General features: G+C 36.8%; 1 non-coding gene across 1 annotated transcript; it reads right to left on the bottom strand.

Moving 5' to 3' along the window:
• Positions 1–7,388: 7,388 nt before the first annotated feature.
• On the bottom strand, positions 7,389–7,492 carry LOC112134456 (U6 spliceosomal RNA). The gene has a single exon (XR_002915882.2). It is a non-coding gene; the product is annotated as a U6 spliceosomal RNA (small nuclear RNA).
• Between the last annotated feature and the right edge of the window lie 7,218 nt (positions 7,493–14,710).

Below are 14,710 nucleotides of genomic sequence, written 5' to 3'. Positions count from 1 at the left end.
AAAATTTTAACTTCGATAAAGTCCAATTTATCAATTTTTCCTTTTATGGATCATGCTTTTGATGTTAGGTCTAAAACTCTTCACCTAATCTTACAGCCTGAAGATTTTCTTCTGTGATTTTTCTAAAAGTTTTATAGTTTTATGTTTTACTTTTAAATTTGTAGTCTGTTCTGAATTAATTTTGTGTTAGCTATGAGGGTTATCTTACTGCCTATGAATGTCTTATTGCTCTACCACTATTTGTTGAAAAGACCATCTATCCTTTATTGAATAGTTAGAGTCCATGTAGTTAGATTGAGTTCCATGTCACTTCTACTGAGAACACTTCTCTGACTTCTCGTAGGACCTAAGTCAATTGAATGCTAAAGGCTCTCTATAGAAGCATGTATTTCTATCCTTTCTAGAGTGTATTTTAAAATAAAAATTTTAAATGAATTGGACTGATTATTTGTTTATTATACCTCCTTCATTAGATTCTAAGCTTTATGTGGGTAGTGATTATGGCTGTGTTTTAACCATTTTATTTGCAGTGCTTAGCACTCTGCCTGGACATTAATAGTAGATTCTTAATAATATTTATATAATAAATAAGGTAATGTAATAAAACACAAAGGGCTATAGTTGGACAGTTAGACTTTGCCATTTTGCCAGATGTGTAATCTTTATAAGTCTCTTTTGTCCTTTACATATTTTCTCATATGCTGATATTAAGTGATGTAACAAGCACAAATCTTTATAAAATGTGTGGTACAATGACAACCATTAGCTCTTAGTCCCTGAAACTGCAGTCTTGTTTTGTTTTTCTTTGTATCTTTGGTGACAAGTACATTTCTCAGGGTGTGGTGAAAATTAAATAATTATTGAATGAAATTAAATAGATAAGCTTGTTATTATTTACTGGGACTAATATAAAGTTTCTGATGTAATCATACATCTAGAAAAATGTAAATTAAAGATATAAAAATTTAGATAGGAACATAATTTTTCTTAGAAAGCAAAAATGCTATTTTATCACTGATAGTTCACCCTTGAGCTAGAACAACATGTTGAAAATGATAAATACATTTTCAAGGAAAGAATACAAATGTTCACTGTGTAATAGCCACAGAAAGTTACAAGAACATCTAGAAACACGAAAAGAATCTGAACTGTATTTAGATGTGAAAAGTCCTCTGAAGGAATAGTGAAAATAATTGTTGTCAAATGGAATCAATTTCACCTCTTTCTGAGTCAGGTACAAAGAACAAAGAAAAGTAGCATTTGCTTGCTTAAACATCAAGATGTGTACTTGGCAATGGGCATGGCAGAGAAAGCTCTCCCACAAAAAGGGGTTTACAGCCTCCTGTTGACCTCTTCTTTAGCAGCTTAGGTTTGTGTCATGAACCTGTAACACTGTGACTATAAGGGGGTTATACCGAGGTGAAAGGTGCCTATTGAATTTTGAGCAACATGATATGTATGGGATACTAGATGCTTCCAGCTCCTGAGAAGGCTGCAACAGATAGTTGTGAGTAAGATGAAAGCACAGGGAAATTCACAACATATCTGGTTCATATGTGAGTGAAAAGGGGTTGATAGTGAAACAGGAGGTCACCAGCTTGTCTATATAAATGATGATAAATATTTATCTAGGCCAGGTGTGGTGGCTGACGTCTGTAATCCCAGCACTTTGGGAGGCCAGGGCAGGTGGATCCCTTGAGCCCAAGAGTTCAAGACCAGCCTGGGCAACATGGCGACTCCCCTTCTCTATCAAAAATACAAAAATTAGCCAGTCTCATAACCTGGTCTCAAAAATAAGTAAATAAAATTAAAAAAATATTTTTCTAACATATACTGTGCACCAGGCAGGCATTTCTATGAGTTTTACATGTATTAAATCATTTACCCTATTAGGACTAATGTTTACATAAAGATATTCATATCAGCATATAGAAGTTATGCTATTCTCCTAGGCCTATGTACATGCTGCCTTTCCAGGGGTGGGTGGGGGTGGGTATGTGCTTAGGATGGGAGAACAGATATCTTACCCTTACTCCTGTGCTTCCTGCTGCAGGCTGATTTGTGTCCCTCATACCCTTCAGCCCCTGCCATTCATATGTTGAAGTTTTAACCTCCAGTACGCCAGAACATGGTTTTATTTGGAAACAGGGTTCTTGTGGATGCAATCCGTTAAGGTACGGTCATATAGAGATAGCGTGGACCCATAATCCAGTATGTCTGGTTTCCTTTGTGTGCATAGATGCACATATGGAGGGAATGCCATAAGAACATGAAGACACTCATCTATAAGCCATCTACAAGTCAAGGAGGCAGGCCTGGAACAGATCCTGCCCTCATAGTCCTCAGAGGGAACCAACTCTGTCAACATCTTTATTTTAGACTTCTAGCCTCCAAAACTGCGAAACAATAGATTTGTATTGGTTAACCTACCCAGTTTGTGGTACTTTGTTATGACACCCTTAAAAAACTAATATACTATCTCTGGAGCAGTAATCTTTATAATTTTGGAGGTTACGTATCCTTTTGAAAATATTTAAAAAGAAAAAAATAACAATAGAGGCTCTTACCAGAAAAATCTCATGCCCATAATTTATGTACAATTTCAGTTGGTTCACAGTCGTTCTGAAGTTCATCTGTAGACCCCATCCCACCCCAGACCAGGCTGAGAAACTTTGCCCTAAAGTCAATACAACGTCACCCATCCACTTTGTTAGGTAATGCAACCTGAATACATGGTCCCGAGTGGAACATTTCCCATTAAAAGAACCATGCTTTATTGTGTGACAGCATACTACAGTGAAAGTAATGGAAGAAATTATGGCTATAAGGAGCTTGACTCATGGAGCCATGACTCACATTACAGTACTCAAATGCCTTAGAAATACTATGGACCCTTCCACAGCCTCCTGTGAAAACATACAGCTACTTTTCCTTGTGTCTTTCTCTTTTTTTACTTTTTTAATTAAAAAATCTTTCTTTTATAATTGCTAGGTGTAATTTTCAGGGCCAAGACTAGAAATAGGTAGGGTTAACGTGTTACCATTTTGGCATGCTCTGTGGAAAGACATTGAACTCAAAATGACTACAGCTGTTCTTTCATATCAGCAGGGAATTGGTTCAGGACCCTTGTGGATACCAAAATCTGCAGATACTCAAGTCCCTTACAAAAAATGGCATGGCATTTTCATACAACCTGTGCAATTCTCCTGTGTAATTTTAATCATCTCTATACTACTGATGATACTTAATATAATGTAAATGCTATGTAAATAAGTTTATACTGTATTTTAAAGTTTATGTTATTTTTTATTGTTGTATTGTTATTCTTTATTTTAAGAAATATTTTCTGCCTGTGGTTGGTTGAATCCATGGATATAGGACCCCTGGGTACAGAGGGCTGACTGTACTTCTATTTCTATTTACAACTAGAAATATAATTGGGGGAGGATATGGGTAAAAGTGGCAGCAAGGAGACTGAGGAAGGAGTTCCTGAAAGGACAGAAGGACTCTCGTAGAGAAAATGGGGGAAAGTCAACACTCACTTTGCTTCTTTCCCAGCTTGCTTAGCACTGAGAGTGTTTGTACATATCCCGAGTCTCCCATAGTGTGCTCTCTATGTACTAGCTTGAAAAGCATTATGAAGAGAATGATAAGCACACCTGATGGCATCTTTTTTCTTTCAGTGTGTATAGCCGTGTCATGCTGTCAAGAGTTAGTTTTCTCCTTTGGCTCAAATAAGCCATCTTTCTGTTATTGTGGTTGAAACTCTGGAACACAGTCTGACTCCTGTTGTCGTTTTCCAGCCCCAGGTAACACCTGCCCATGCCATGCAAGGCTTCACGTTATTTTTGAAGAATGCTTTTTCCACCTGTGTTAATACGATTTTTCTCTGTCATTCACTTTGAGGAAGAGATACACTGTCTTGACACTGCCAATGCCACTCAAATATTGAGCCAGAAGAGTGACTCTATATTGTTCAGCTGTCATTATTATCATCAAACAAACATCCAATACAGTCTGGAAGATAATCTTGCCTACAAGCTGAATGAGATTTCAGAAAGCCCAGTTCTTCTGACATTTGCTGCCACAGGATAGAGAGATCATCCTTTAGGATCTTTCATCTCTGGTGGGTCTTTCCTCATACTAGCCTCTTGGTCCGGATGCTCAGTCATTTGTACCAATCAAAATTCTGCTCACTTTTTACAACTTAATACACATGCTACCTTTAAAAAGCCCTTCTGGATCTCTCAGCTGAATGTAATTTCTACATTTTATAATTTATCTTAAGTCATAGGCATTACACTCATAGTCTATTTATTTATGTCCACCCAATAGATTGTCAGATTCTCAAGACAACACCTGGTCTTGCCCAGGACTGCACGTATGGTGCTCACAGTAGATGCATTGGCTTTTTTTAAATGAAGGCTTTTAGTATCTGGATACTTTGTTTTCTTAGATTAATCAGAATTTGGGTTGGCTTTTGAATTTGAGGTGGAAAGTAGTTTGGTGTATGCAAAATTGAAGAATGTAGGCAAAGGAACATCACAGGAGAAGTCAATCAGTATAATTTACTGAGATCTTATACCACGCGGTGAAAATGTAATAGGTGGTTAAAAGATAGGAATATAGAGAATGGTGGAATTTTAGATGGAACCTCAGGGAACACAAAGAATAAGTTACAGATTGCAAAATGTTTAGATTTATATAGTAAATTTCTTTCAAGAAATTTAAGGGAATTATGGCAATATAGATACAGGTCAAACTACTGCTTACATATTTTATATTATCAGGGATGACATAATGCCTGACATCAAGTAAGAATTCAATTAATATCTGTGAGATAAATTTTTGAACCTGCATGTTTTGGGGACAAAAAGTTTTGTTAGAGAAGGTGACTATGGGTTGTAGAAGGATGGTAGAGAAAACCAAGACTGGTATCTGCATCAACATTTTAGCCTTCCTCAACTTAAGGAAGATATATTGGGGGAGGAAAGGCCAGAGTAACAGCTGATCAGAGGAAAAATCTTCCCTGGTAAAAAGATGAGTATGATATTGGTTCAAATGCAAACTATTAGCAGTAGCTCTAATCAGTTCAACTATGAAGGCAGCAGATCCCCCAACAGAAACTTGAGGCTTAGATCTGCTGTATCTCTGCAAGCTTTTTAAATGAATCTTAAATAGAGATAACTTTTCAAGACATGCCTCTCAGGCTGCCTTAAATCAAGACAACTACTCCTTACTTTTGGTCTGTCATCTCAAAAAGAACCACTCTGAATATGCCATAGTGATTAACCCTAAAATAATACTGACAGTATTCTTTTCTGGCTGTAATGCTAAGAGGGCCCAACAGTGACTACATGAAGTGGTACAAAGGAAAACGAAATGAAAGTGAAAGAAGAGAAGACTAACAGCCCAGCTTGCAATCCTTCATTTAGTAAATATTTATCAAAAACCTACTATGTGCCAGTAAATAGCCCTGTGATGGGGAACACATTGGCATGTTTGGGAATAATAAGGACGATTTGGCTTAGATCAGTGAGAGATGGGAGGAGCGGATGGTAGGAGGTAAGATCTGGAAGATGGCTAGGGTCAGACCAGGAGGCTGCAAGCGGTTTGACTTTAGTTTAAGTGTGATGTCTAGATCCTGGAAGGTTTTGAGTACAGCAGTGGTATAATCTGATTTTGTTTTGAAAAGCTTTGGCTGCTCTGTAGATAATGAGCCACAGGAGGGCAGGAATGGAAACAGGGACACTGGGGAGAAGACTATTGCACTCTTTGAGTAACATAACAGTCGATGATGGCTTACACAAGGCTTGTAGCAGTGGGGTGAGTGACTGGATTTTGGAAATGTTTGTATATATAGATGGCAAGACTTGCTGATAGATTTGTTGCAGGGAGTGGGAAAGTTATTCAAGAATAACTTCTGGGTTTTTGGACTTTGCAACTAAAACAAATAGAGAAATTTGGAAGGTGCAGGCTCTGGAGGGATTTGTTAAGATTCTGGCTTTGGGCAGATGCCTTGTAGACACCCAATGGAGATGACTGATATGCTGTTGGATATATAAGCCTGGGGTGTCAGGGCTGGATACGTACATTTGGTATTCACTGACACAAAGATGGTATTTGCATGAGGAGATTGGATGAGAGCCAAAAAGAATGTATTGATAGAAAAGGAAATGGAACCCTGGGCTGGGTCCTGGGGCACCATGGCATTTAGGACTAGAAAGAGGAAAAAGAGACAGCAGAGAAGACTGAGAATGAGAGGCTGGTTAAGAAGCAGAAAACTTAGAGGATAGAGTGTTAAAACCATGTCAATGAGGCAGCGAGCGTGTCAAATGCCGCTAGCAAACCTGCTATCAACCAGTAGGATGAAGATTGAGAATTGATCACTGGGCTGAGCAAGATGAAGGCACTAATAAATTGAAGTGTGCTGAGTAGACAGTGGGAGGTGAGAAAGTTGAGATAACTCTTTCAACTAGTTTGAGCTATAAACGAAAGCAAAGCAATGGGCAGTTGGTAAATACAGGGAAAATTCATCTGTTGCAGCAGAAAGGAATGCAAAGTTTAAGAATACAGATGCCCCTAGAAGTCAAATTGATATTGAAAATATGAGACCATTATCTTAAGATTGCAAGAAGAAAACGGAAAACAATTTTACTTTTTTCCAAAAGCATGTATCACCATACTTGTTGCTTGATGGAAGGCCAAATTATGGATGAATGAAAACTACAATAGGACTTGTAAACTCTCACTTGGTGGAAATTTGCTTTCATGTTTTATGCTTACTTATAAGTTGTTTAAATCAGTAATTTTTGTCTGTAGAAACACTTTCTAGTCAATTCTGTACAGAAAAATAAACAACATAAGAACATTTAAAATGTTTTACATTGCTGTTTAGGCATCAACCTGAAACATAATTATACTTTGATTACTATCTCTTGTCTAGCATGTCTGAGTATAAAAAATACAATAGTGGCAAATTCAGTCATAACAGGTGATTCTACAAATATTCTTATGTGCTGTTATGTAGCAGCATAAATAAATAAACAAAACTCAGCCTGCTCTTCTCAGTCTCTTCAGATTGCAATATTCAGAATTTCAATGCTGTATTTGCCTCTACCTTGCTCAGTAACTGTGGAACAGCAAGTTAGCCATTCTATGGCCATTTAAATATGTAAAATTGTTGACAAAGGACCAGTATTTTAAGAGCTTGGAATCTTCTTAATAAAGCAGTTTTAATACTCATTTTTCTAGTATTTTCTATTATAGTAAAATGCACATAAGATATAACATTTTAACCATTTTTTCAGTGTACAGCCCAGGGATATTAAGTACGTGCATACTGTTGTGCAGCCACCACTGCCATTTGTATCTAGAACTCTTTTCATAAAAGTATGGAAAGCTTCATCAGTTTGCATGTCGTCTTTGTGCAGGAGCAGTGCTAATCTCTGCTTCATTGTAATTTTAGTATACGTGCTGCCAAAGCCAGTACTTTTAAATGCACATTTTAAAGAAAACATTTATTTACAGAGAAGGGAAAAGAAAGAAACTGCGACCTTGAAAGACAGTAATAATCTTTTGATTATTATTATCAAAATAATGGCTTAGATCAATTCCATAAAGCTCCATACCAGGATACTGGGGCATGGAGAGTGACTGTCATGTTCTTCCATAAAATGCCTTTTGATTCTACACACAGAAGCAGAATATAGAGATGGATTGTCTGATCCAAAATGAATATTGCTATATTTTTCTAATTTTCTGATTGAAGATGAAAAACTGAAAAATAATTCAAACTCAGATTAATTGAGTCTTTCTATATGCCAGACATTGTTCTAAATAATTTATACACATTGTTTGCCTTAATCCAACAAGAATGCAATGAGATAATTTTCTTATTTTCATTTTAAAGATAATAAACCTGGGATTGAAATGGTATAATTGATTACTCAAGGCCACATAATCAGTAAAGGGTAGGTGAAAGAAGTAGCCCTAGGTTGACCTGACTCCGCAGTCCTTGGTCTTAACCTCTATGTTCTGCTGTGTTCTATTTCTCTTTTTTAAAAGATAGCAGGCCATGCCTGCCCGTACGTTTTAGATGTATGGCCTTAGTCTCCCCAAATCATTCTGTTTTTATTAATATATTATTTTTTCTTTTGCAAACAAATATTTATATGGTAGGCAATAATACTTACCTGATTATTATTTGAACCTGTGTTCTCACAATTCTAAGTGTTTTCTCTGTTGATTTTAAAGCCACTTCATTGAGTTATGGTTGACATACAAAAAGCTGTACCTATTGAATGTACACCAAGTTGATGAGTTTGAAGATAAGTATACACCCGTGAAAGCAACACCACAATTTATGCCGTTAACCTGTTCATCACATCCAAGTTTCCTCCTGCCCTCTTATTTATTATTATTATTATTTGTGATAAGAATACTTAACGTAAGATAAATCCTCTTAGCAAATTACAAAATATACAGTACAGTATGGTTAACCATAGGCTATGCTGTGCAGTAAATCTCTAAGACTTACTTCTCATGTATAATTGAAACTTTGTATCCTTTGACTAACACCTTCTGTCCTTCCCAGTGCTAGCCCCTGGCAACAGATTTGTGGATTTTAGGGTACAGGGTAAGATTTTTTTTTTCGATGGAGTCTTGCTCTGTTGCCCAGGCTGGAGTGCAGTGGCACGATCTCGGCTCACTGCAACCTCTGCCTCCCCGGTACAGCAATTCACCTGCCTCAGCCTCCCGAGTAGCTGGGATTACAGGCATCTGCCACCATGCCCAGCTAATTTTTGTATTTTTAGGAGAGATGAGGTTTCACCATGTTGGCCACGTTGGTCTCGAACTCCTGACCTCGTGATCCACCTGCCTTGGCCTCCCAAAATGCTGGGATTACAGGCATGAGCCACCGTGCCCGGCCGGGAAGATTTTTGTCAACGTCCTTTGGTGCAATTTCTCTATATTTATTCTTGTAATTTGCTGATTTCTGAAATTATGCCTTTGAAATTAAAACATTTCTTGAAATAAAGCTGCCATGCCAGAAGACACCCTATAGAACTCAATTCAGTTCTTACAAACATTCCTGCATCTACGTTCTGATTCTAACACCTGTTACGTACTAACAGATATAGCTATTTCCAGAATTTGTTCAAATGGAACTTTACTACCATACGCTGAGTTATTTGGGAAGTCTTAAATATTTGTAAGCTGTTGGTGAGTTTTCTGCTTATTTAGACTTTGTTTTGTGGGCTTTCCTCGCACAGCGCCCACCCCTGGTGTTATTAGGAGCTCTCTGCTGTAGTTAGGTGGAAACAGTGTGGTTTGGAAGACACCTGATTCAGGTTTCACTTTGGCTCTCTCACTTGTTGTATGTAATGTGTAATTATGGTCAACTTTTCCCAATCTCCAAGCTTATAGGCAGTAGGAATTTCAGACTTACAATCAAGTAGATATTTTTATAGTTGAGTAGAAATATATTTCATGTTTGTTAGAAGGAGTGGCAGAAAGGATTGGGAAATGGCTTTAATTTTATGCTAACCAATCTACACTGGTGATAAAGAAAGTGATCTGAGGTCCATGTTTCTCTGTTCTCTCTTCCTTCCCTTCTCTTCCCAGAGCCTCTCCCCCAAGCAGGCCTGACTGACCACTGACATCACCTCATGGATATAGTTGGATCATGAGTGCAGGAGGCCAGGCACAGGGCACAACTTTCCTAATCCCTTTCCTTTTACTCCCTCCCTTAAGCACTGGATTCTAACACTGCAGGTTAACGAGTCTATACACCAAGGTCAGCAGGCAACCTTATTGTCTAAGGCACCAGCCCAGCTTTTCTTTTCATTTCCAATTTTGTTTACTCTCATCTTAGAGACCTGCTTACTTATTTATTAGTATTTTTAGAAAATGTGGTATATTTAGAAAACAGAGTACTACTATTTAGCCTTTGAAAAGAGGGAAATTCTGCCAGAAGCAGTGACATGGATGAACCTTAAAGACATTATGCTGAGTGAAATAAGCCAGTCACAGAAAGACACATACTGCTTCATTCCCCCTATATGAGGTATCTTAAATAGTCAAATTGATAGAATTAAAGAGTGAAATGGCAGTTGCCAAGGGCTGGGGGATGGGGAAAATGGGGAGTTAGTTATCAATGGGCATAAACTTTCAGGTGAGTGATATGAGTAAATTATAGAGATCTGCTGCACAACATTTTAAGATAATTTGTAAGTGGAAGCTAAGCTATGGGTACACAAAGGCACACAGAGTGGTATAATGGGCATTGGAGACTCAGAAGGGGGAAGATTAAGAGGTGGGTGATAAAAATCTAAATACCGGGTACAGCGTACACTACTCAGGAGACAGGTGTGCTAAGACCTCAGAATTCACTACTATGAAATTCATCCATGTAACCCAAAACCTTGTTCCCTAATAGCTATTGAAGTATTTTAAAAGATAGTTCATTCGTATGGTTAACAAAAATGTACTGAACCCATGTTAGACACTTAGCCATGGAATTTTTAAAGATGAAAGAAGCATAATTCTCAGTGTTCAGACTTCATGTAGTACATGTAAACAATTATGAAAATACAGTGTGTTAAAGCTAATAATAGATGTCTGAGCAACAATCTAAAGGCCCACAGAGCAGAAAGTTGAGTGTTTATTACATGTTTTGAGGCTTCCCAAGGCAGGTGATAACTGAGCTAGGTATTGAAGGGTGAGTAGAAGTTTTCAGGCAGAAAAGACAGAAAATGGCCTTCAAGGCTAAAGAATATCATATGGATGTAAAAGCATGCACTGACCTGTAGTCAACAATACTGTGTTATACACTCAAACATTTGTTAAGAGGGTAGATCTCATCTAAGTGTTCTTACCCATAATAAAATAAAAATTAAAAATTAAAGACAGCTGCTTTTGCAATATAGCTTTCCAGTGAGGAAAGCGAGATTACACTAAGGTTTTGTTAAAATTTCCAAACAGTATCTGGTCTCTGTTACCTGGGAATATTTCACATTGCCTTGATTTAATTTTGTGGAGTGGAACTGCTGAAATTTTGTGGCTTGGTGTGCTCTTTTAGATGATGTTGTGCAGAAAAAAATTTCTGACTATGTACCATAAACATCTACTTTAAAATCAGGGCAATTGTTTAAAATGAACAGGCTTTTGAATTATTGAAGACGTACATTTCCCATGTTATAATTTAGGAGATGAAATGCTGTTTTTAAGTTTTATTCTCCTTTTCTAATATTCATTTATTTCCTGAAGATTGTTCCAAATGCAAGTCTTGATAAATCAGACAATATTTCCTCAACATGAGCAATTGTCAGTGCTTTCAGCTTCCAGTTCTGTTGTTTCAATTTTAATTGTTATTTGTGCTTTTTGAGAAAGAAGTTTTTTAAGTGAACACAGAAGTTTCCTTTGTTTGATGTCCTGCAAAATGAGCATGTCTGAGTTGCATCTATTAAAAAGTCTTATATAAGTCAATTTTGTTATTGTCAGCCCCCAGCCCCCACTTTTGTTTACATGAGTGAACTAAGAGGAAACAACTGTTATTTGACCAATTTGTTTAAATCAAAAGTGACTATGTGTCTCCTAGAAAAATGGCAGGATGTGTTTTTAAATTCTGAATGCTACAACTAAATTTAGCCAAAGTGCATTGCTTTCTGAATGCTTCCAAAATGGAACACTGTGCTTTTGATTGCTGCTTTTGGAGTCTCATTAAGACACTAAAAGGTCAAAGGAACAAGGACTGGAGCAAAATACACTCATTTACAATACACACAGCACAATTAAAGTGTAGAAACCAGGCTTACACACCATGTGTTTCTCCCAGGATATCTGTATAATACAGAGTCCTCTTTATGTGGGTAGCTGATGTGTCTAAATGGTTACATTTATTCTGCCAAATGTCCACAGAGTTTTACCAGTGGAGAAATATTTTAGATTGCCTACTGTTTCTTCATTATTTCTGAAGAGAAGGTGATATCAGATCAGAGTTTTTAAATAAAATGACATCTTTATCCCCCTAGATTTCTACTTTTTTAAAAGATAGGCATTCTTCATAAGACCTCTGCTATTACACATACTCTTAAAATTTCATGAGGTGAGAGGGAACACAATGATTTCTGCCCTTGGAAAGTCTCTCATTGAGGAGTGACATCAGATTTTGACATAGAATACATTGAGCATACAAACTAACTTAAAACTCAGTTTTCCCAGAAGAGTCTGATCTAGCTTGCAATTCAATTTTCTCAGGCACATTGCAGGAACTTGTTTCTGCTAGTAATAAGAAGATTATTTTCATGTGTATGTGGTGATGTCCTAAGTGGAATTAGTGGGAGCTTTCCTCTAATGTGAACTCACCCTTTAATGTTTTTCTTACCTAATATATTAAGAGAAATAGAATAGTTTTAAATACCTCGGTACTTGTTTTTCACATTATTTGCCTTTTATTCTCTTTGGATCTTAAATATCTCAAGACAAATTTTAATAAAGAAATACCCAAACCTAGCTTTTCGTTTCCTTAATTGATTACTATAGTATTTAACATTCTTGCACGTATTAGAACCTACCATATTCCAGACACTGGTTTAGATGCTAAGAATTTAGCAGTGAATCTAGATGCCAAGAATTCAGCAGTGAATTATGCAGATAAAAATCTCTGCCTATATCAAACTTCCATTTTTTGTATACATACCTATACTCCTTTGTCCTTTCTTCTTTCAACATCTGGCAAAAATTCAAGAATTTGTTCACCAATCTTACCATTTTAAAGGTTACGTAACTTTTTGAGGGAATAACTCTGAATTGTTTCCAATGTGAAGAGACATCCCTTATGGTCCTCCTTGCAGATGAGAACTAAACCCAATGCTATTTAATGAGTTTTTTTTTAAATCAATAAACAAATCAGTATTTCTCAAAGTGTGTCTTTGGACCACCTGTGTCAGAACCACCTTCAGAGTGCTTTTGAAGTTTCTGAGATACACTTCATAGATTCTGATTCAGAATACCTGGGTGAGGATCAGGAATCCACATTTTAGTCAGCAAACCAGGTGATTATTACACGTGCTGAAATCTAACAATTAATTACTTTTTTAGACATGGAGGTGAAGAAAACAATAATTAAATTAGAAGATGATCATAAGAAATTGGACAAAAAGGATAGCCTTGGAGTTTAGAATTACCAGAAAACTACTTTAGGACAAAATGGAAAATGATATTTGTAAAATATGGATGAAAATAATGTCAAAACAAAAGTTGATCATGAGGTTACATACACATATACATAAAGCATAGGTGTGTAGTGCAATATAGGTAGTGAGTAATGAGGTTCACATATTTATGGTGTTTTCCAACTGGCTGTGTGGACTCTTCTCTTCTATGTCCCACTGATGTTATTTTACATATGAAGAAGACTGGAGCACAGAAGCAGTAAATAAATTTTCTGAGGAAACACAGGAAGTACATAATGGATCGGGGTTACAAACCCTGCAGTCTAGCTCCATAGTCTATGCTCTCACCCACTCCTGTCACTGAAGGGATCTAGGAATCATCTCAAACCCCAAACATACTGCTTTATGAACAAACTGTAGAGCAGTGAAAATGATTTAGCACAATATAACATGCTAAGTGTTTATGATCTAAGGCATCATTGATCAAAATTAGCTGGGGAATAGGAAAACAGAATAAATACAGATCTATCTGAGGCGAGCGTCCACTTATACAATTCAGGGCTGTATTGCAATTGGTTCTAGGAGAAAGTTAATAATCTAAAGCTCCCATAAAGCTAAAATAAGTCCATACTCCATCTTAATGACTTGTTTCTGCATACAACTTTCTTAAGACCTCCCTATGAAACAATTTAACTAAAATTCAAATTGAATTGTTTTCTCTGTATACACTATTTTGACCCATAACCTTTAAACTAGTTATAAAGAAAAAATTAGATACATATAATATCGCATACTAAGGCCTTCCTAGAATACCCTCAAGGATTAGGTCACGGAAGACAAAGCTACAACTAAAGAAAGAAAAGTCCTTTAGGGTATCTAGGTTTGCACAAAATCTTATGTTTGGCATATTATTTATTGACAAGTGCCAGTGTGAATTATGCTTACCCTGTTTTCAATGTAGAATGCTCCAAGACACTCTGTCGTTATCATTTTCTTAGCCTACCTAATCATTTAATACTCAGTTTAAGTGCTGTCACCTATTTAAAGCTTTTCTGTATCACCCTACTTTACCTAATCTCTTAGTCCTCTCTTCTCTTGAAACATAAAAGTATTCTCGAGATTTAAAATGGTGTGAAAGGGTGAAAACATTATTTTCTGAATAATTGGCACTGGAATTTTTCCTAAGAAGAAGTCTATTTCTGGTTAAGGAAATACTTCACATCTGCTTGGGGAGAGAATATAAGACCACGAGAATGAGTGTCACCAAGGGACAAGTGAAAGACAAAAATGAACCAAAATTGGGAGTGCCAAAGAGTGCAGACTGAAGGGAGGAGCAGAGAGACACACAACATGAGGGGAGCCAGACCCTGAGAGAAATGGCCCAGCAGATGTCTAAGACAGAACTTTCAGTCATTTGTGTGACTGTAATATAAACTTCCTTCTTCTCAAACATTTGTGGATGAAGCCTACTACACACACAAAGGCTTGTTTTACACGAACGGTTTACATGACAATCAAATGAAAGCAACAGA

The sequence above is a fragment of the Pongo abelii genome, chromosome 6 (assembly GCF_028885655.2).
Source record: "Pongo abelii isolate AG06213 chromosome 6, NHGRI_mPonAbe1-v2.0_pri, whole genome shotgun sequence".
Classification (NCBI taxonomy): domain Eukaryota; kingdom Metazoa; phylum Chordata; class Mammalia; order Primates; family Hominidae; genus Pongo; species Pongo abelii.
The sequence above is the reverse complement of the archived record's forward strand: the minus strand, read 5'-3'. Positions and strand labels throughout refer to the sequence as shown.